We start from the raw sequence: 24,437 nt of genomic DNA, 5'->3' as shown, positions 1-24,437 counted from the left end.
GAAAATGATTGAGAAGATTTTTAAAGAATTTTCCTATATATTTCTATGTAAAACTTTGGTCGGCCATTTTGGCCCCGCCCTACCCACGGGGGTCATGATTTGAACAGACTTGAATCTACACTACCTGAGCATGCTTCCATATATATATGATGAATTATGGCTTTGTCATTCTTGAGAAGAAGACTTTTAAAGAATTTTCCTATATATTTCTATGTAAAACTTTGGTCGGCCATTTTGGCCCCGCTCTACCCCCGGGGGTCATGATTTGAACAAACTTGAATCTACACTACCTGAACATGCTTCCATATAAATATGATGAATAATGTCTTTGTCATTCTTGAGAAGAAGATTTTTAAAGAATTTTCCTATATATTTCTATGTAAAACATTGGTCGGCCATTTTGGCCCCGCCCTACCCCCGGGGTCATGATTTGAACAAACTTGAGTATACACTACCTGAGCATGCTTTCATATAAATATGATGAATAATGGCTTTGTCATTCTTGAGAAGAAGATTTTTAAAGAATTTTCCTATATATTTCTATGTAAAACATTGGTCGGCCATTTTGGCCCCGCCCTACCCCCGGGGGTCATGATTTGAACAAACTTGAATCTACACTTACTGAGCATGTTTCCATTTAAATATGATGAATTATGGCTTTGTCATTCTTGAGAAGATTTTTTAAAGAATTTTCCTATATATTTCTATGTAAAACTTTGGTCGGCCATTTTGGCCCCGCCCTTACCCGGGAGGTCATGATTTGAACAAACTTGAATCTACACTACATGAGCATGCTCCGATATAATATGATGAATTATGGCTTTGTCATTCTTGAGAAGAAGATTTTTAAAGAATTTTCCTATATATTTCTATGTAAAACTTTGGTCGGCCATTTTGGCCCCGCCCTACCCCCGGGGGTCATGATTTGAACAAACTTGAATCTACACTACCTGAGGATGTTTCCCCATAAGTTTCATCTTTCCTGGCACAGTGGTTCTTGAGAAGAAGATTTTTAAAATATACCACTAAATTTTCATTAATTCCCAATTATCTCCCCTTGAATAAGGGCGTGGCCCTTCATTTGAACAAACTTAAATCCCCTTCACCAAAGGATACTTTGTGGCAAGTTTGGTTGAAATTGGCCAAGCGGTTCTTGAGAAGAAGTCGAAAATGTGAAAAGTTTACAGACAGACGGACGCCGGACAAAATGTGATCAGAAAAGCTCACTTGAGCCTTCAGCTCAGGTGAGCTAAAAAAGGGGTATTTGCTTTTGTTAAAGAAAAACAGCCTCATATATATCTGGCAGGGTGTACACTTCATCTGGTGCATATAGGTGCAAAGAGTTATATAATTATATCAGGTTATATAAATGAGTGGCAAGGATCATTTTGCTTTTTATTGCTGTTTACAATTTTCAAGTCCCAACTGCTAAATTTCTATTCCTTTGATTTAAGTATAAACCAGAAGAGCTACAGTCTCGACAGAGACTTCTGGTTTACTATAATTGAATGAAACTAAAGTAAAATTTGAAACTGTTTCCATGTTTACATCACGCAGAGAGAGAGAGAGAGAGAGAACGGTGTTATAAGTGTTAACATTTTTTTACTGCTCGATTGCCAGTTTAATTGAGAATAAATTTGCAATAAAGGAATTAAAAGACTTGATTGACTTATAAGTAGTAAGGGGGGCAGAGTTTAGTCAGGATGACGTAATGGGTTTTCCCCAATAAGGTCACAAGGTCAAGGGGGGGGGAGTCTACAGTCAAGGGAGAGTTTACAGTCAAAAGGTAATCTATATCACTCACACAGGTCATAGAGGTCACAGTCAAGGGGGAGTTTACAGTAAAATATTTACATTCAGTGTGATTTTCTTTATTTAATCCATTAGAAATACACGACGTTCTACTTTCTATAACACACGTGAAACCTTGTCACAGCACGGTAGAATACAAAGAAGGAACTACATGTATTTTCAGTAGTTAGGAAGTCCAAAATGTATATTGTTTTGACTCAATTTCATTTTTAATCAAAGTACTTTGAAGTACAGAGAGCCGGACACATTTACAGAGTAAAATCATAATTATGAATTTCTTACATGAATCATACGTTTATATTGTATTAACAGATTTAAAAAATAATATCAGATTGATAATTCTGATGTAAAATCATTTTAAAACTATCAATATAAATGATAAGACACTGACAGTGAGTTTCGATCCTAATACCACAGTCCGATTTTGTCAGAATCAGAATTAATCTGGTACCGCAACTGAAAATAAACAAACAGGCCAGTTTGGTTCCCACTCCTGCTTTTCTTCGTATGTGTAAAGAACTAAGATACATGTAACACTGATTATCAAAAATCCCTATACTAATGAACTATGTTCTTTGACTTAAGACTGAAGTTTTCAAAGGTACTAAATATGTTTATTTATTTAAATAAAACTTCGTTTTATTTTTGTTGCTTTATTTAGCGTTTGTATTATCTCAAAAACGGTTGAGAGTAAGAACTATATTTTTACACGTAACTTTAAAATGGCGACTATGGGGTTGACATCTTGTCTTGAACAGGATCACATAAGCCGGCAATTGCTCTTTGAGCAATAAGCCCGGCTAAAAACGAACTTTGTAAGATTAACAAAAAATGCGGCGAAAGTGCATTAAAAAGTAAATTGTCATGTTATTTCCTCGCAATGTTTATTTGCGTTATTTAACTTTCCAACGTCACAAACGGCTTTTTGACGTCAGGACCGTCTATTACGTTTATCAAGCATGCCAATATATAAGGGCGCTAAATTCAAATTAAAAGTGAAGGAAATAAACAATTATGATAAAGAAAAATAAGAAAATGTAAATATAAGCATTGAATTCATATTTTGGATGTCTTCGGTCCTATAACACACCTGACCGTGCCGACAAATTATCAAACCGCGGTATTCAATTTGTCGGCACGGCCGGGTGTGTTATAGGACCAAAGACATCCCAAAATATGAATTTAATGCTTAAGTAAACTCTACAGTCAATCGCGTCATGGGTTACCTTGGCGCAAAGAGTGAGTCTACAGTCAAGACCGAGTCTACAGTCACTGACGTCATGGGAATTTCCAAACATACGTCAGGGTCACCCTAGTTTGCATAGCAACACTCAAAGCCTAAGAATTAGTCCACATAGCAACAGTTGAAAGATGATACCATAAAAATTTACTATTAGGGTCACCTTAGTTCACTTAGCAGTAGTCAATGGAGTATTCTAGAAATTATTATCCTTTTTTGCCTGCTTTACATGTAAAAGGTCCAAGTTTTGAGATTCTATGCACACCCATCGCTTGCAATCAAATGATCCAATTCAACGGAGATAGTACGGCATATTTTATGATCGTTTTTATCACGAAATTATGAACACATTTGTCGATATTTTGAAATCATGAAATTAGAAATATATTAAAAAATTAAAAATCTAAAAAAAAATTCATTTCAGACCTGCGTGAAGATTATCCCGACATGACGAAATACAAGTACATTTATCAACGGACTATGCGTCTTTTACTAATTTGTTCAGTAATATCCCACTAGGATTAAGATACATGAAATTGAAAGTATAATAAGACAAACATGACCAAGATTTTAAAAAAGTGTAAATAAACACTAGTTTTGCGTTTTGATATCCGAACTGGACCACAGTATTTTTCCGATGGAAAGGGCTCCAAGTCACCATCCCAATTCTCTCCCTCTATCACATCTGTATCCTTGGGGAGAGAAGTGTGACCTTTTACACATTTTTTTTTCCATTTTCCATCCAAATTTCATGATTCTTTTTGTCTGCGCAGTTACTGTTATGTTTTTCACTTCACCCCTTTTAATCTTATGAGAAAAATTATACTGACAAGAGGTGAAATTTTTACTGATGGAGACATTATTCTTTTGGCACTTAATAAGATGACGAGATAGTTTTTCCCTACGGATCACAAGCGTTTCGTCATAAGGGCATATGACAAAATCAAAATAACAATTCTCCCTGTACTGAGCCATCCTCCTAAAACTAGTAAACATATCAATGGAAATAGTTAACGACTTCTATTACAAACAGCAGAAATAAAATTGGAACGTTCTGAAACCCCTTTGACTCAATCATATATTTTGAATGAAAGATTTACTAATATCGTACGTATGAAATGTTTAGAAAAAAAATAATATCTCCAAAAGGGCCTATACGAAGACACTTAATTTATCAATTAAATATCAGAATGTGAGTGTACTACCTACTTGGTCATAAACCCTGCTACTATAGTATCATTTTCAGGACTTTGGTAAATAACTAACTTCCTAATTTTCTTCCCAAATTACCATAATGCATGTAGTGTTTTTAAAAATTACACACACACTCATTGAAAGACTCTCCATTTATTTAAATAAATGTCAGTAAACTACCTTCTTGGTCACAAACCCTGTTAGCATTGTGTCATTCTAAGGACAATTGACAAATAAGTTAACCTCAATATCCCCCCCCCCCCCCCAATTGAATATGATTTAGTGCATCAACCTTTCTTGTCACAAGTCCATTCTCAATAAATGCTAAAACAAATTAATAACTAATCGAGAGAAAAAAATCTCTACATTGATACTGAAGATGTTCCCATTGTAAACTGAATACTGCAATGAGTCCCTTGGGATTATTAAGATTTCCTCCTGAAGAAAATCCAAAGCATTGTCTTTATCTGTCACATTGAGATGAATTACCATCTCTATCTGCAAATGAAATTTGTAGTCAAATTGGAATGCTATGAATACTCTGAAACTTGGAGTTAAGTATAAATGTTTAAACTTTATATTTGTAAAAATATCCTATACAATGAGTTCTGATTTCATTGAATTCTAAAACTATTTTCTTTATGTAAATTCAAGAATTTTATAACCAATTTTTAAGGTACCTTCATAAAAACCTGCTGGTTATTTTGAAATTAAGGTCAAGCCTTCATGATATTTGCATTCATTGAAGGAACATGTTGAGTTCTGAATTGTTTTGAATCATTCATCATGCTGCACCCTTATAGTTCTATCCCATGGCGGGGCCCTTGCTGACTGGTCAGTTTTCTAGTTTTTATCAAATTTAATAAGCATTGACGCCATTTTCTTCTCCCATTGTCATGGCATCAGTATCACTACAGAAAGTCTTTTTTCCCTACTTTTGGAGAATAAATTATTTCCATCTTTCAACAAATTAAGTAACAAAAATACCTATTTTATCACGTTCAGAAAACATATTCATAGAAAAATTGTCTAAAAATCATTGATTTTCTACAAGATTGTTGAGCCCGTTGTTAAGGAAATTAATTTCCTTGGATACCGGTCCCTTCATACGTTCCCCAAAAAAAATTGTATTTTAGCATTAGGTAGGACAAAATCTTGTATGTACCAAAAGCTTTTACAAAAAATATAATTTTGACTTTCCATTCAATGCTCGATGCTTGCTGATTTAAACTCTTTAATAATTCAGGATTTCGTTATGCTCATAAATACGTATGAAGACGAGAACAATGCATATATGAGGTATTAAACAAAATTTCAATATAATTCTTCACAGATCTGACAACAATAAATTAATGGATTAATGGGGAAAAAACCGACCTGGATATTGTTGATCGTATGTCAGTTTGGAATCGATCTCTTGTCCCAACAGCCTCTTTTTCTAATTTCAGCAGCATGTCCATGGAACGAACATATTTCTGACATACACTGATATTGATGCAATATAATTTTGTTTTATTAATTGGAATAGCTTAGTTAGCTATTATGTGCTTCAGAAATATGTTGAACAACAATTTTATACATGTATTACAAATTTAAAACTTTCACACATAAAAAATAATTCTTGAATGTGTGAGTGAATATTGAAAGGTTCAACCCAATCTGTGCGTTATAATTTTTGCGCGAACAAAGTTTGGAGAGTTCAATATGCGGAATTCCATGTTTTCCTTGAATATGTCGAAAGAAGGATGAATGGGCAACTTTAGCTGTTTTGCACAAGTATTTGCAATCGGGAACTTTGATTGACCTCTTCCTCGTCTTGATGTAAAAAAGATAAAATAGAGTCGGCATAAGCCCCAGTGGCAGTAATCAGTCTGTTCCCGTCGCAAAAACCAGTAAACTTTCCAGTGTGACGTCAGTAAACTTTCCCTCTGTAGAAATATAAGTGTAGAAAAATATATTATTCTGTTTTCTCTGTGAATATAACTTGTAGTGTAAGGGACTCCGACCCTCAGCCAGGAAGGACAAGTCTTCAATTAATAATTTAATTCAGAAAGTCTTTAAATGAAGCTTGAAAATTAAATCTTTTCATGCTACAATTTTCATTATATGTCTCTCAGTGTGCTTCAAGGTTCTTTGAACTTTTCAGAAAGGTCTAGTTAAAAGTAGAAATTTTTATCCCGCATTTTTAGATACCAATGTTTATTAACATGATATGAAACGAGAAGTAAAGCATCCATTTCATTATTATTTTCTAGGTCTTGTTGTTCACTATCATGATGAGACTCAAACTCATATGACATGATTTGGTCATTTTGATTTACATTAGACTTGCTTTGGTCATTTACTGCAGACGGGTTTTCATTTCCATTGGTAATAATTTATTGAGAACTATCATTAATTTTTCTTATAGCCAGAGTTGCTATTTATAACACATGGTTAAAGACCTCGTCAATTTTATTTTGCCAAAAAGTTTATTTAGTTTTTGTTTTTGGGGGGTTTTTCCGGATTTTGACTGACCCGGTTTGTGTTTTCTTGTGCCTTTTCACTGCCGGTTTGTTTATTTGCAGATTGGGGCAATGTTGCCAAGTTTTGGGACTCTGATGCTTGTTCTATTATTTCATCAGCCATATTTTTCTCAATTTCAAACCCCGAGAAACACCCCTAATCTTCCGAGGCAAATACTTACATGATATAGTCATCTGACATAATGGATAACCACAAAATAAAACGTCTCAATCAGAAGCAGCAAAAAAGTTTGGAAAAAACGCATGGATGAAGTAAATTTACATTAATGTAAGTAGAAACTATTTAAGTAAAAAGTATTTACATTTTCTCATTAAAAAGTATGTACATGTGGAGCGGACAATTACCGCACCCGATGTAACACTCCAACATGAGATAAACAATTCAAGACTTCAAATCTACAGTTAAAACATAAAACCTTGTAACAAAGCTCTCTTACATAAGATGTAAACAGCGGTGGACATGTTGAGCAGCCAATGTCCGCACCCGATGTAACACTTCAACATGAGATAAACAGTTATATGTACATATTCCACATTCACTTTGTCAGGAGTTTGGAGTTTATTCCTGGGAGAACAGGTTCCTTGTCTTTCCTTCTGCACTTTTCGGTGTAGGCATTCCGACGTTTAATGTTCCTGGCGATGAAGAATAGATGATGCGTCAGGGACATGGAATTCGCAATTTTCTTAAATGGAGAAAACCAAGAAAATGTCTGTTCTGCAAACATGGTGTTGATTGATTGATTGTATATTGTTTAACGTCCCTCTCGAGAATTTTTCACTCATATGGAGACGCCACCATTTGCCGGTGGAGAGCTGCAAATTTCGTCCTTTACTCGGCACTCAGGGCCATTGAGCAGGGAGGGATCTTTTTCGTGCCAGCACCTACTGCGACACGGGACCTCGGTTTATACGGTCTCATCCGAAGGACCGGTCTCCTCGTCCCGCAGTGGGATTCGAACCCGCGACGTAAGGATTGACTCCTTACTTCGCGACTCTAGAGCAGACGCTCTAACCACTGCGCCACGCGGGCGGCAAACAAACATTGTGTTGTAACCAGGAGGTTGTAACCAGTTTCTTCAACCTACGGACAAAGCGTAGGTGGTTAGTGATGGTAGTTAGCCAATGACAGGATTTTTTTTATTTGCAGAAATATTTATCAGAGCATGGTATTACTTCGACGAATTTACGGAGAAATAACCTTGTTGAACTATGTGAAGCTGTCAAATCAACTTACATGTAACTTTACAGATCTTGATCTAAAGAAAACGTTGGTAGAACTACCGATTTCAGAACCATTTGTTGACAACAGCGTACGATTTCATAGAGATACCAGTCAATTTAACGTTATTTGACATTTTTAATTACATGTATCTTACAAACAAAACATCAGACTATTATACAAAGAAGTTACTGACTTGCTAATCATGGGTTATTTAAAGACGGACACGTAGAGAGTTTGACTTTCAATAAATGTGGAGACGCTGAAGTCTGTCTGTTTTGAGCACAGGGCTTCACTTTACTTTGATCTGATCAGCATTTAGGGGACGACCATTTGATCCTGAGGGGGGGGTTAATACATTTATTTTATTTTATTATATTCTATCAAAAGTTGGAAGGAGGCTGGGACATTTGATAACCCGAATGACATATTGAAATAATCCCCTATGAGTGGCGAAAACAATGTTTGGTTTATCTTTAAGGGTGCATTTTAATTAACCAATACCCACTAGCAAGATCAAGAGAAGGATATGGAGATAACGAACAGTATTCAATCTCAACGTCCATTAAACAATATACAAAATAAGAGCAGAGCAAACACGGACCTCTGAAACATTAGAGGTGGGATCAGGTGCCATGGAGGAGTGAGCATCCCCTGCCGACCGGTCACACCCACCGTGTGCTCGTTGTCATGATCAGGAAATAACGGAAAAAATCCGTCAATTCAATGGACTAACAATTGGTATATAAAAACGTCAGTCGGCATATGACTCAATGATAAATTGTATTTGCTGACAAGGTCACTGTATCGACCATAGAATTTACGAAATGATGACTTAAAACGAGACTTGATATTCTTGTTTCATTAACTTGCTTGTCAATAATTTACCTCGTTTAAGAAATTGTTCATACGATGAGCACGCTCTTGCGTATCGAATCAACTGAGATATATATATACTCCGTATGCAGGTAATGAAGGTATATTGCTGCATAAGTAAGGGAAGTTGACGATAGAAAACTTAAAGTCATCACTTTTATCATATAGCTTGGTTGTTAGATTACCATTAGTCTTTTTCAAGTAAAATATCCAAGTACGAAACAGATGTGTCAGACTCTGTGGTATCTTTTATCTCAAGCTCATTAGGATATGTCGTATCGACGTAGGAATGGAAATTATTGTTGTTAATTGACAATACTTCGTCGATATATCTAAATGTCGAGTTGAAGGCCACAGCAAGTGTTTTCTTCTTTTCACGCATAACATTTTGTATAAATTCTGCTTCATATGAATATAAAAAAAAGTTTGCTTATAACGGAGCGCAATTTGTACCCATGGGAATTCCAATAGATTGTTGGAATACCTGGTCTCCGAAAACCACATAGATATTGTCAATCAGAAACTCAAGCATCTTCTTGATGTCAACTTCAGAGTACTTATGTGTGCAATCAGAATCTGTTTTAACAAAATAGTTTTTCAAATGACCAATGACGAGGTAAGTAAATTTACGAGTTTCATTTTTGTTGAAGAAGCAGCTGTCAATGATATCAAAAAGACTATATTTACAACATTTAGATTATGATATAAAAGAAAACTAGTCGCTGTTAGTATTGCGAGTATGCGAGCGGATCTAACATCTAATTCTAATTAGTATGACTTTTGGTAAATAAATAAAATATTTTTGTGAAAATCTTAATTAAAGAGGCAAATAACATGACGTTTTGTTTGTGTTTGCATAAAAAAAAACTTCATTTTCGACCCACATTTGACACCCGGCGCAAAATCAAAATTCCGAAACCTTACTGCACATCTGCTTGACATCACCAACCTGAAGGTTATAAGGGTACTGAGAAAAATGTAGAAGGAGCTTAGAAAATAGGGAGCTTTTTGCATAAAAACGTAATTGCAAAACCGCTCAAAATTGGGTCATTTTTAGCTCTACTGGTCAGAGACCAGAAGAGCTTAAGCGATAGTAATGCGTCCGGCGTTCATCTGTCTGTCTGTAAACAGTTTTTCAAAATGCTACTCCTCCTACAGTTTTGTTCCGATTTCAATATAACTTGGCACACATGTAGACTACACTAAGATACATAATTCTGTGCATCGTTTTTTGATTTCTATAAACGGTGTTGCCATGGTTACTAAAAATAGAAATATTGTGAAATTCTTTCAAAATGCTACTCCTCCTACAGTTTTGGTCTGACTTAAATATGACTTGGCACAAAAGAAGACTACACTAAGATACATAATTCTGTGCATTGGTTTTTGATTTCAATAAACAGTGTTGCCAATTCTCAGAAACTATTGGATGGATATGTCTGAAATTTTGTACACTTATTATGCAAGATATGAAGTTGTGAACCTGGTATTATTGGATGATTTTTCTGCATTTTAAAGGTGTTTTTTCTATTTTATTTTATGGTTGTATTTGGCTCATAACTAGAAATCTTTCAGACTGACAATCATGAAACTTGGACAGTTTATGCAACTTGGGTAGAAGGTGTGTCACAACCAATTTTCTAATCTCTGGTATTTTCTCTTGAACCTGTCCTTGCTTCTTCTGTGTCTGCCTTGTCCTGGGTTTAGGAGTAGGTCTGGAAGGTGATGGTGATGATTCCTTTACACTGGCTTTACATGTATATAAATATAGATGTCCATTTGGGAGAAGAAGGTTTCTGTGTAATGTCAAATTTTTCCTTATGTTGTTTCTTTCTGTTCTCTATACACTGGGATTTCTGGATTAGGGTGTTAAATTACTAGGCATGACTCTTCCCACTTATCAGCGATTTTGTACTTTCCATCAAAAGCTACAATTTTTTATAAGTACTCTGTCACCTATTTGTATTTCTGAATATTTTGTTCTTCTAACATAAGTGTCTTTTTGTTTTTCCTGTGATTTCTTGGTATCCTCGAGAAACCTGTTTCGGTGGTAGTAGCAAACTGCGTGATAAAATAATCTTGATGGGGATAGGTTAAAATAAAACAAATGTGACTAACCTCGGAAGGACACTTTATTTAATCAAATTTTATCCATATCATCTGATAAAAAATTCTATAATTTGTTTTTCTTCCGATTTCTTTTTTCCTCGTTATTAGCATTCACTTCTCAAGTTGATGTTCCTGAAGAAATGCTAAAACATGTTCCACTTTTAACCGAGGAACAACCAGTAAAAGGGGTTAAGAGAAAACTGAACGAAGCAACTTTATCTGACGAAAGGTCAAAAATCACGGGAAAAATTGTGCAAGTATAAATTAAACATATCAACATGTAAAATATATCCACAGGTATAAATCAGTCTTTTATTTATTTATTCAAAAGAATCAAATTTTTTTAAAGGGTTACTATTGGCAATATTTTAATTTTTAATTTAAGGACGTACAACACACCTACCCCCAAAAAATCCCTGTCGTTTAATTTTCGTTATTTTTCTTTATTTAGTACAGTATGCGTAATTAGCTAATTAAAAATAAATTACGCATGCAATACAAACAATTGGTTTAAAGTAAACAATGTCCAATGTTTATAAACTATTATATTTTTTTCCCTTACAATTTTTGATTTTTACGACATTTCTTTACATTTCTGGCGCGGTTTACGTCTTGCGTCAGACGACACTGTACCATCTGTCAAACCATCTGTCAAATAAGTATAAGATCCGACCATGAGATTTAGAGGACGATTCGCTAAAGAGGTGAAGGCAAGAAATCGACAAAGTAAGCAAGAAAATATTTTTAAAGCACGAGCGTGTAGGAAAAAAGCTGCTCTGCCTCAGTCATCTATTGCAGAGTTGCCAACAAACGCACCCTCCAGTTCTTTGCCACATGAATGTCCACCAGTTGCTGAAAACACAACAATCCCATCTTTAGATCACTCTTACTCCATGTTCCCAGCTTCATCTTCATTTGATTTTGTTAATGACACATTTTTTCCGGTAAACTCAGATCTGTTACTCATACGCGTTTTGTTGTTGATTTGCAATGTCTTTTTGAAAATATGAAGTGCAATTACTGTGACCTGGAACTAAAATTCAAACAAGCAATTGGTGTCCTCCCCGCTGGGATAACTGGCCACTTAGTTCTTAGGTGCCACAGTTGTTATCGATATGTGCGGGCCGCTATGTTGTCCGAAAAATCTGACGTTTTTTCTGGCTTTTTTACGATTTTGATATTTTACATGCCAGGATTCCTGGTATGTAAAATATCAAAATCGTAAAAAAGCCAGAAAAACGTCAGATTTTTCGGACTAGCCGCTATGGGGAAAGTACATCGTGTGCCTAATAAGCAAAGGGGGCCACCTGTTTTCGATGTCAATTCCAAACTGGCAACAGGTAGGTCAGGTTACGCAATTTATAGCCTTATTTTTTTTTTTAGATCGTTGACGGTAATTGCGCAGAGAAAAATAAACATATTCTAGAGTGATTTCTTTTTTCACAAATTGTTTTCAAATGAGTTAAATGTTGAATATTCTATCACTGCAGAGTGCAACTTTGTGTGTATTCTTTGAAAAATGTAAATGCAAGAAAAAGTCTGATTTACTGTAGCTGCAGAACTGTAGCTCTCCAAAAAAATATATTGACAGACCGGAGAGCTACAGTGCCACCCATTGAAAAAGCTGTACATTTATTGCGCATAAAATTTTGCGCTTGGTTATGCATTAACTCTTCAAAATTCTAATCTAAATCGCAAAAGGCTAGAAATTAAAATATTACTTACTTCTCTATGAACAACTTTCATAGTTAACATCTGCACGAAGCGCCTTAGACCGAATTATCTTGCAAACCCAAAATGGTAGTATAAATAGACAAAATTTTTGATGATCTCAATTTCAGGGCCTGGAGGGCTATTAACAGCGATGATATGGAATGTTTTCATTGTTATCAAAACAGTAAAAGAATATGTTAGAAAAACATGCGGTTAGTAATATTTTGACATGACAGTTTTAAAAACAGGGATAAATAAATCGAGAAACAGCGCACTTTTTTGTGCGCAATAAATGTACAGTTTTTTCAATGGGTGGCACTGTGGCTCTCCAGTCTGTCAATGTATTTTTTCTGGAGAGGTACAGTTCTGCAGCTAGATTTACTGTAGAAGTAACTAAATAAAGCTGTTTTGGGTAGTAAATAATGCTATGTAGGTAATTAAAGCTAATTAAGTAGCTAAATCTAGTGATTGTACCAGACCTGTGCATATATGCTTGTTATAATCTACTTTTTTTTTTAGCATTCCATCACTCTGGGATAGGGCTCACACAGGCTAACAACTTTATTACAGCACTGAACCTGCCATTTGTTAGCTCCGGTTTATTCAAGAAAAGAAGTGACGAAGTCAGTGAAACGTTACAGAGAGTTGCCCGTACTTCCTTAGACAAAGCTTTGTCTAAGGAAGTAGAAATGATAGTTGATGGTAATTGCATTTTACAATTTTGATTATATTACATAGGTGTGTCGGAAGCAAATTGAAATTGAAGGGGGTAATCAAAAGTGGGGGGACAAAACCACCAAAAAAAGGTACCCCCCAATTTTCAATGTCTATAAAATGTTAGCCCCCCAGTTCCGACGCCTGTGTATAATCATGAAAATTTCAAAGTTTCTAATGACTAGTGAAACTCGGTTATAAAGAAGTCACCGGGACCTATAAAATTACTTAGCTATATCCATAATTCATTATACAGTGTATCCGTATAAAGGAATTGTTTAAATTTATATAGCTGAGGATCCAAGATAACTTCGCTATATCCATGAATTTGCAATATCCGTGCTCGTACTAAACCAGTTTTACTGTAGTCAGTAATCAAAATTTGTTCTCAGATTTAGGGGAATCTTATCTGATTTTACATAGTTAAAAACCATTCTGAAAATATTGACAGTGCTATGCTAATTTTTGTATAGATGGGAATATGTATCCTACCGCTCCAAGAAATCCACCCCATGGATATCCACCCCATGCAACTACTGAGCATGCGAAAGGCAGTGTTGCCTTGGCGGATGAAGCCTGCCTGCTAGGTGAGAATCAAAAGCATCATAAACACCCATCTGATACATGTTAATTTAAGGCCATAACAATTAAGGGGAATCTTATCTGATAATGCAAAATTAAATACCAATGTGAAAATATTGACAATGCTATGCTTATTTTTGGATAGATTGGATTATCCATCCTACTGCCCCAAGAAATCCGCCCCATAGATATCCACCCCATGCAACTACTGAGCATGCGAAAGGCAGTGTTGCCTTGGCGGATGAAGCCAAGGTGAGAATCAAAAGAGTCATAAAGACCCATCTAGTACATGCTAATTAAAAGCCGTGACAATTTAGGGGAATCTTAACTGATATTGCAAAATTTAAAAACCAATGTGAAAATATTGACAGTGCTATGTTTATTTTTGGATAGATGGGAATATGTATCCTACCGCCCCAAGAAATCCACCCCATGGATATCCACCCCATGCAACTACTGAGAATGTGAAAGGCAGTGTTGCCTTGGCGGATGAAGCCTGCCTGCAAGGTGAGAATCAAAAGAGTCATAAAGACCCATCTAGTACATGCTAATTAAAAGCCGTGACAATTTAGGGGAATCTTAACTGATATTGCAAAATTTAACCAGAAGTCTCTGTCGAGACTGAAGCTCTACTGGTTTGAACTTAAAGCAAAGGAAGAGAAAAGTACTTAAGCAGCTGGGATATGAAACTTTACAACAGCAATAAATAGAATAATGATCGTTGATAAAGTCTCTTTATGTATCTTAGTGTAGTCTACTTGTGTGCCAAGTTATATTGAAATCAGACCAAAACTGTAGCCAGTAGCATTTAGAAACAATTTTACAGATATTTATATTTTTAGTAACCACGGCAACACCGTTCATTGAAATCAAACACCAATATACAGAATTATATATCTTAGTGTATTCTACTGGTGTGCCAAGTTATATTGGAATCAGACCAAAACTGTAGGAGGAGTAGCATTTTGAAACAATTTTACAGAAATTTCTATTTTTAGTAACCACGGCAACACCGTTCGTTGATATCAAAAACCAATATACAGATTTATGTATCTTGGTGTAGTCTACTTGTGTGCTAAGTTACATGTGTATACTGAAATCAGACCAAAACTGTAGGAGGAGTAGCATTTTGAAAGAATTTCACAGAAATTTCTATTTTTAGTAACCACTGCAACACCGTTCATCGAAATCAAAAACCGATATACAGAATTATGTATCTAAGTGTATTCTACTTGTGTGCCAAGTAATACTGAAATCAGGTTAAAACTGTAGGAGGAGTAGCATTTTGAAAGAATTTCACAGAAATTTCTATTTTTAGTAACCACGGCAACACCGTTTATCGAAATCAAAAACGGATACACAGAAATATGTATCTTAGTGTATTCTACTAGTGTGCCAAGTTATATTGAAATTAGACCAAAACTGTAGGAGGAGTAGCATTTTGAAAAATTGTTTACAGACAGACAGACAGACGGACAGACGGACGGACGCCGGACGCATTACTATCGCATAAGCTCTTCTGGTCTCTGACCAGTAGAGCTAAAAACCATTGTGAAAATATTGACAGTGCTATGCTTATTTTTGGATAGATGGGAATTTGTATCCTACAGCCCCAAGAAATCCACCCCATGGATATCCACCCTATGCAACTACTGAGCATGCGAAAGGCAGTGTTGCCTTGGCGGATGAAGCCTGCCTGCAAGGTGAGAATCAAAAAGGGTCATAAAGACCCATCTAGTACATGCTAATTAAACGCCATGACAATTTAGGGGAATCTTAACTGATATTGCAAAATTTAAAAACCATTGTGAAAATATTGACAGTGCTATGCTTATTTTTGTATAGATTGGATTATCCATCCTACTGCCCCCCCAAAATCCGCCCCGTGGATATCCAACCCATGCAACTACTGAGCATGTGAAAGGCAGTGTTGCCTTGGCGGATGAAGCCAGCCTGCAAGGTGAGAATCAAAAGAGTCATAAAGACCCATCTGGTACATGCTAATTAAAAGCCATGACAATTTAGGGGAATTTTAACTGATATTGCAAAATTTAAAAACCATTGTGAAAATATTGACAGTGCTATGCTTATTTTTGGATAGATGGTAATATCCATCCTACCGCCCCAAGAAATCCGCCCCATGGATATCCACCCCATGCAACTACTGAGCATGCGAAAGGCAGTGTTGCCTTGGCGGATGAAGCCTGCCTGCAAGGTGAGAATCAAAAGGGTCATAAAGACCCATCTTATACATGTTAATTTAAGGCCATAACAATTAAGAGTAATCTTATCTGATAATGCAAAATTAAAAACCATTGTGAAAATATTGACAGTGCTATGCTTATTTTTGTATAGATTGGATTATCCATCCTACTGCCCCAAGAAATCCGCCCCATGGATATCCACCCCATGCAACTACTGAGCATGCGAAAGGCAGTGTTGCCTTGGCGGATGAAGCCAGCCTGTAAGGTGAGAATCAAAAGAGTCATTAAGACCCATCTAGTACATGCTAATTAAAAGCCGTGACAATTTAGGGGAATCTTAACTAATATTGCGAAATTTAAGAACCAATGTGAAAATATTGACAGTGCTTTGCTTGATTTTGGAGAGATGGGAATATGTATCCTACCGCCCCAAGAAATCCACCCCATGCAACTACTGAGCATGTGAAAGGCAGTGTTGCCTTGGCGGATGAAGCCTGCCTGCAAGGTGAGAATCAAGAGTCATAAAGACCCATCTAGTACATGTTAATTAAGGTTCATTGATACTCTGATAAGAGAGATAACTCTTAATGACACAAATGTCTATTATTCCTTTATAAATTTGTCATGTTTAAGTGCCATTTTTGTCAAATTTTGCCCCGCAAGCCATGCTATATTGTTTGTATTTTATTTAGCATAGACATTATCTTTGGAAAATCATTAAAGTTAAGGAAAAATTTTATATGAGTGAGCAGGGGGATTATGAACCTTAAAGGACAAGACAATTTAGGGGAATCTTATCTGATATTGCTTTAATTTCAGAGTTGTAAAATTAAAAACCATTGTGAAAAATATATAAATATAAAGGTGTGCAAATTAGGGGACTATTCAGTAAATTATCAACATATGCTACCTGCCTTATTTATGCCGGCAAAAACTATATTCATGAGCATAAATCACTGTTGTTTATTTTTAAATTTATATAGGGAAAGGAGAAATGGAGAAAAATTAATTCATTTTCATATTCTTTCGCTAATTTAATGCTAGGCATAGTTTTATCAATTAATATTGTGAAATTAACTGTAAGCTACCTTTTTTTCATTTTACTTCTAAGGACAGATCACTCTAACTGCATAAAATTACCATATAACTAGCACTCTTTTTGTGCAGTTTATAAGAGCTTCCTTAAGACAAAATTTGAATGCAGTTTCCATTATTAAATCCCAAAATTAAATAACATTCTCACATATCTGAAATATCAATTTTCCTCAAAAGATATTCAGTACATTAACATATTGTATTTTTTTTATTTTCAGATGGTAACCCTGATTTCATTTCATCTGCTCCAGATATCCATGTTACATGCTGCTGATAGGGCATACCAAAAAAGAGGTTCTGGAAAAAGTCACAACAGTCTTTCAGGTACCTACATATACATAGCTAATAATTCAGAATAAGAATCTATTTTGAAATTGATGAAACCAAGGATTAACAAGAGGCCCACGGGCCTTATAGGTCACCTGAGTATCATGCAACAACTTTCCAGCGATTGTATTTGGTTCGTGTTTTAATCCAAAAGCCATGAAATTCACAAATTTTGAAAGAGGCACCATTGCTTATCAAAAGGGCAGATTTCAAAGCATTAATTTATTTTTAGTCAAAGTACCCCCCTGGTACCCATGACCCAGCGGCCCTGAAATTATCTATTTTGAAAGAGGCCCCTTTCTTCATTACAAGCCAAGCATTTTTTTTTATGTTTAGGTTTAGTTATGAACATGAGAATAAAAATGTCCCGAAGGAGAAGGAAATAAAAAAAAAATTTTTGATAAATCAATTATTAACATTTGTACATTCTTTTTTTATGCCATTCTAATAGGCTCCTTACCACTGGACACATAATGCTTACAAATAGGAAAGTAGAACATTGCTTATTTCATCATCTGCCAGTTTGGGCCAGTTATATAAATTTTGTGATGTTGGTCAAAATGTATTTTAAACAAGAGGCCCACGGGCCTTATAGGTCACCTGAGTATTGTGCAACAACTTTCAAACAATTAGATTTGGTTCATGTTTTAAACCAGAGCCCATGAAATTGAATTTCATGGGCTCTGGTGAATTTCAGAAATTCGCAATTCACAATTTTGAAAGAGGCACCATTGCTTATCATAATTATAGACTTAGCATGCTTACACTATTTACTTAATACCCAAAGGTAGATCAGAGTAACAAAGAGAAAATGCACTTCCGCTTTATAACCAGTTGTGCACATCATCCCAAAGGAAAAACTGACCTTGGGGCCACATATATCAAAATTTTGCAAATTTTATCATAAAATGGTTGATTAATACCAAAGAGCAGATTTCAAAGCATAAGTTTATTTTCAGACTATGTACCCCCCGACCCAGGAGGGGGGGGGGGGCATATAAAACCACTTTGCTAGATGCACCTTTTTTCATCATAAATATATATTCTTAGATCATTGGCATAAAACCCAGGAGCAAAGGAAAGATTTTCAAAGAATTAATGTATTTTCACTATATGATCAATAGAGCCCCGCCCTAACACCAGAACCCCTGACCCTGGAGCCATCAAATTCACAATTTTGGAAGAGGCACTCTTGCTTATCATAACTATATACTTAGTTAGTTTATTTAATACCCATGGGCAGAGAAGAAGATTTTCAAAGAATTAATGCATTTTCACTATATGATCAATAGAGTCCCGCCCTAACACCAGAACCCCTGACCCTGGGGCCACAAAATTTACAATTTTGGAAGAGGCACTCTTGCTCATCATAACTATGTACTTAGTTAGTTTATTTAATACCCATGGGCAGAGAAGAAGATTTTCAAAGAATTAATGCATTTTCACTATATGATCAATAGAGCCCCGCCCAATCACCAGAACCCCTGACCCTGGGGCAATAAAATTCACAATTTTGGAAGAGGCACCCTTGCTCAACATAACTATGTACTTAGTTAGTTTACTTAATACCCAGGAGCAGAGAAGAAGATTTTCAAAGAAATCATGCATTTTCACTACATAATCTATATAGCCCCGCCCTAGCACTAGAACCCCTGACCCTGAGGCCATGAATTTCATAATTTTGGTAGAGGACTCAATGCTCATTACATTCATGCCAACAGTTTGCCTGCTTGATGTTCAGGAGTAAAGAAGAAGATTTTTAAAGATTGCATCAATTTTAGTGGTTTTTGCCCCACCCCTCAGGCCCCAGGGGGGCTGGGACCATAAAATTCACAATTTTTGTTCCCCTTCACCCATAGATGCTGTATACCAAATTTGGTTGAAATTGGTTCAGTGGTTTCAGAGAAGAAGCTGAAAATGTTCAAATGTTAACACACGACACACGATGCACGACGACGGACGAAAACGGATAGCAATAGGTCACCTGAGTTACTCAGGTGACCTAAAAATCAATTCTTTAAATTTCTTTTAATATATCTTCATTTTTTAATATGTGTTAGGTGAATGTGTAGGCATTGTTCTAAAATTTACTTGATGCCTAAAATTATATAATTCCTATCATAAAACAGACAGGGAGTATTAGGGAGTAGGGTGAACATTTTTTTCAATTAAGTGTAAAATAATTTTTCTGGCTGATACAAATGATACTTCATGCCTGTATATATTTGTATATTTTTGCCTTTTAATAGTTGAATTTTTTCTTTATTTCTTCAGGTTATTGTTTATTTCTTCCTCAAATGGACTAAACTTCTCCCATAGTTTTATTCATTACATCTGATGCATAAGCAACCCTTTTCTGAAGAATGATGCTTAGACTGTAAGCTATAAGGGATCTAAACAATTTCGCTGACAATATGCAATAGCTACCACTGGCAGTTTAAAACCTGGGGGAGGAAAATAATTTACAGACAGATACTTTTGAAACTAATACATAATTATCTCACCAGCATGTCATTGTGCAACAAAGTCGTCAGCATTTTATTTGTCCTTTGAACGGGTGAAACGTTTTGAATGGCACTCGAATCAATGAATTTTACACTAAACCAAGCTATCTTCTCAGACAGATCTAACATTATTTACCCGCCGTTTCATCTTAACACCGGAAGTGCGACTTTGTAAATTTGAAATCTCGATCCCGACTCAAATTTGACATCGGAAAGAAAAAATTGTTTTATTTTTTTCTGAAAATTCAAAACCTTGAGCGGAGGGTTTGTAAAACTGAAAATAAAATAAATCCTGGCCTTAAATATGTAATTAGATCATTAGCATATTAACCAGGAGCAAAGGATAAGATGTTCAAAGAATTCAAGCATTTCACTATATAATCATTAGAGCCCCACCCTAAAACAAGAACCCTTGACCCTGGAGCCATAAAATTCACAATTTTGGTAGAGGCACTCTTGCTCATCATAACTATGTACTTAGTTAGTTTATTTAATACCCAGGAGCAGAGAAGAAGATTTTCAAAGAAATAATGTATTTTCACTATATAATCAATAGAGCCCCGCCCTAACACCAGAACCCCTGACCCCGGGGCCATAAAATTCACAATTTTGGTAGAGGCACTCTTGCTCATCATAACTATGTACTTAGTTGGTTTATTTAATACCCAGGAGCAGAGAAGAAGATTTTCAAAGAAATAATGCATTTTCACTACTTCCTTATTTAGCCCCGCCCTAGCACTAGAACCCCTGACCCCAGGGCCATGAATTTCACAATTTTGGTAGAGAACTCATTGCTGATTACAATCATGCAAACAGATTGACAGCTTGATGTCCAGGAGTAAAGAAGAAGATTTTTAAAATTTGCATTAATTTTAGTGGTTTTGGCCCCATCCCTCAGGCCCCAGGGGGGCAGGGATCATGAAATTCACAATTTTTGTTCCCCTTCACCCATACATGCTTTGTGCCAAATATGGTTAAAATTGGTTCAGTGGTTTCAGAGAAGAAGCTGAAAATGTTCAAATGTTAACACACGACGGACGACGCACGACGACGGATGAAAACAGATAGCAATAGGTCACCTGAGTTTACTCAGGTGACCTAAAAATATGAAAGAAGGCCAAGTTTAAAGTTTTTTAATAAGTACAGAAATCCTCTAGGCAAGAATAGGTCTTGCCACAAGAAATACACATGTAAAGTATGGAAGCCCTATAGTCCTAACCATTCAGAAGGTATGGCCAAGGTTAAAAATTTTAAAAAGTAGGTCAAACTCCAAGGTCAAGGTTCTTGGTATCGAATGAAGGGTTTTCTCACAAGGATTACATATGTGAAGTATAAGATCACCAGCCCTTAGCATTCAAAAGTTATGGCAAAGGTTAAAGAGAGACAGCTCGACAGACAGACAGACGGACGGACAGGATAAAAACTATATACCCCCGAAACTTTGTTTACAAGATGCTTATTGCAAAGCTTATGTGAGCTTTCAGCCGGGATGTCAGCTAAAAGAATTAAAGAGAAATATTACAGATATCTTGATTAATTAACTCTCTTAATATTTTAGGTACAGCAACTCTTATAGGAAAAAGAACTGGAAAAGTTATTGCTGCTACATCAAGATCCAAAAAATGCAGAACTTGTACACTTGCGAAAAAGAGGAAAGTTACCCCAAGGAAGCATAAATGTGTCAAAAACTGGACAGGGTCAGCAAAGTCAATGGAGGCTGATATGGTGGTGGAAATGCTTAAAGATGTAAAGGAAAGGAATGCCACAGTTACTACACTGATAGGGGTGATGACACAACAGGATTTCAACGGGCAAGAGAAGAGGTTTTTAAAGAGATGGAAAAAGTCAGTGACAACAATCATGTTAAAAAAAAACATTTCCAATCAGCTGTTTAAATTAAAAGGAAACTTCAAAGAAATGTCTGTGAAAACTATCAATGCTGTTATCAAAAGCTTTGAGTACATGCTAGTAAATCTAAGGGTTCAACCGATTTGATAAAGAAGAACATGGATTGAGTAGTACTTCATCAATTTGGTACCCATGAAAACTGTGGAAACTGGTGCAGAATGAAGAGTGATGGATCCAAAAAGCACAAAAACTTACCATGGGGTGCTGACCTGAAGAATGAACAACTGAAAGAAGATCTTTTAAAAATTTTCAGAAAGTTAGATGTGCAGAAATTAAGCAAATTAGACAGCACCAATGCCAATGAAAGTTTTAATAATATACTTCGATCCAAAGCACCCAAAGACAAGCACTACAGTGAAAGTGGCAGTCTACAGAATCGGCTTGCAGTTGCTGTTAGTCAAAAAAATGAAGGCTACGGTTACATTTCCAAGGTAATTTTATTGATACTGGTCACCATCTACAACTATAAGTGTACTTTTTTCCACAGGATCAAAATTCTGTGAAATCTCAATATCTGTCTAATAAGCAGGTATAACTTTGCACAGATTTCTGAAGATTCGTACATAGCATAAATTAATACCACATAGGAAGAATGATTTCTACAGTTATACAGCAAATCTCGGTTATAACGAAGTCAGAATTCGCAATATCTGTGTTTGTACTAAACAAGTTTTACTGTATTGTGAAATTCTTGGCCCCAGGGTTAAAAGTTCTATTAGTTTGGTGGGGATTTCATGATGAAAATGCATTTTTTCTTTGAAATTAAAATCCATTAATGCTTTGAAAATTTATTCTCTACCCCTGAGCATTCAGTAAGCAAAGTACAAAGTTTTTATAAGCAAGGGTAATTCATCTTGTAGGGGAATTTGAACACTACATAAGTTTTTAGAGAAGTTATTCCCCTTTACAATTATCCATAACACTTCAAAAAGGGATCAGAAGGTCAAAAAATGTTATTTATTTAGATGTCACAAATGTTGAGACCCCGTGGGGATCCGGGTTAGAATAGGTCCTCAGTACCCCCTTGCTTGTCGTTAAAGGCGACTAAATGGGGCGGTCCTTCGGATGAGACCGTATAAACCGAGGCCCCGTGTTACAGCAGGTGTGGCACGATAAAGATCCCTCCCTGCTCAATGGCCCTGAGTGCCGAGCATAGGCCTAAATTTGCAGCCCTTCACCGGCAATGGTGACGTCTCCATATTAGTGAAATATTCTGGAGAGGGACGTTAAACAGTATACAATCAATCAATCAAATTTTGAGCGCCATGAAAGTGCAACATACCTCGGTAATAAAGCCAATATCAAAATACACATTCACATCGAATTTAATCTGCATAACTTATGCAAATTACCGGTATACACGAGTATCTCTTCTATTTTGCAAAAGGCCATGCTAAAACACACAAACTTAAACACCCTCACACAAGTACGTAACTTCATTCCCTCTGACTTGGTTGTGAGGGGATATTAATGTAATTTTTATGTCAATATTTGTGTAAATGTTTTTTTGCAAGATTTCATTTTTTCTTGTTTTTAATAGGTAAATGAAGACCTTGGTTTGAGTCCAGGAAATGCAACTACAATGTGTGCTAGGCTAAGAGATAAAGATGTGGAAAGAAAACGTAAAGTGGCCAACACAAAGAAATTCAAAGTGAGTATGTTAAAATAAATCAATTTTAGTTGTAACATGTAATTTGATTGGATAAAACATTTAGTTTATATTGTATAAATTAAGTTGCCTACATCACAATGACATCTATACTTTTAAAATATGCTTAAATTGAAGCCTATTTTGGGGTAAAAGTGTCTTATTGTCTACACTGAAATCAAATAATAAGGAATGAAGCTTATTTAATCTATGTTATATAGTTACAGTAAAAGAGAGCTTGGGGGCAGTTCACACTTTTTTATAAACCACTTTGCATGGGTTGAAATAATCTTCATTTAGTCCAAAGAATTAAATAAAAGTTGGGTGAAATTTTTTTTTTCATACCATGATATTTTTATACAGCTTAGACGATTGCAGTTAAAATCTTAAAGAAGTCTGGAAACAAGAAGTGCAGAAGTCAGGGAGGGAGATACATATAGTTCCAATATCATGGGTACGTTCTGTAAATTAACTTCCCCTTCTATGAAGTGGCAGTTGTATATTTTTTTTTATATTATGAATTCTTTGACTTTGTCATGACATCATTTGAAATTTGGAAATGTAAACTTTATTAAAGAATTTGAGTGTCATTTTAGATGGAACGAATGAACCTGACATAAGAAGAATCCCTGAAATTGGATCTAAACCAAAGTATGTCTACTTTGATTTGGAAACGACAGGCTTAGGTAATTTTTTATTTTCATATTGATATCAGTATGACTGCTTAACTATGTATTATTTTCCAAATTATAACCCCAGAGGGAAGG

The 24,437-nt window shown here is 35.6% G+C and overlaps 1 pseudogene; it reads left to right on the top strand.

The window, feature by feature from the left end:
- Positions 1-11,649: 11,649 nt before the first annotated feature.
- Positions 11,650-24,356, top strand: LOC134282171 (uncharacterized; annotated as a pseudogene).
- The last annotated feature ends 81 nt before the right edge of the window (positions 24,357-24,437 follow it).

This window comes from Saccostrea cucullata, unplaced genomic scaffold, assembly GCF_032062105.1.
Source record: "Saccostrea cucullata isolate Sc308-1 unplaced genomic scaffold, CSIRO_AGI_Scuc_v1 ctg13334, whole genome shotgun sequence".
Taxonomy (NCBI): Eukaryota; Metazoa; Mollusca; class Bivalvia; order Ostreida; family Ostreidae; genus Saccostrea; species Saccostrea cuccullata.
Note: the sequence above shows the minus strand (reverse complement) of the source record. Positions and strands in the feature narration are given on the sequence as shown.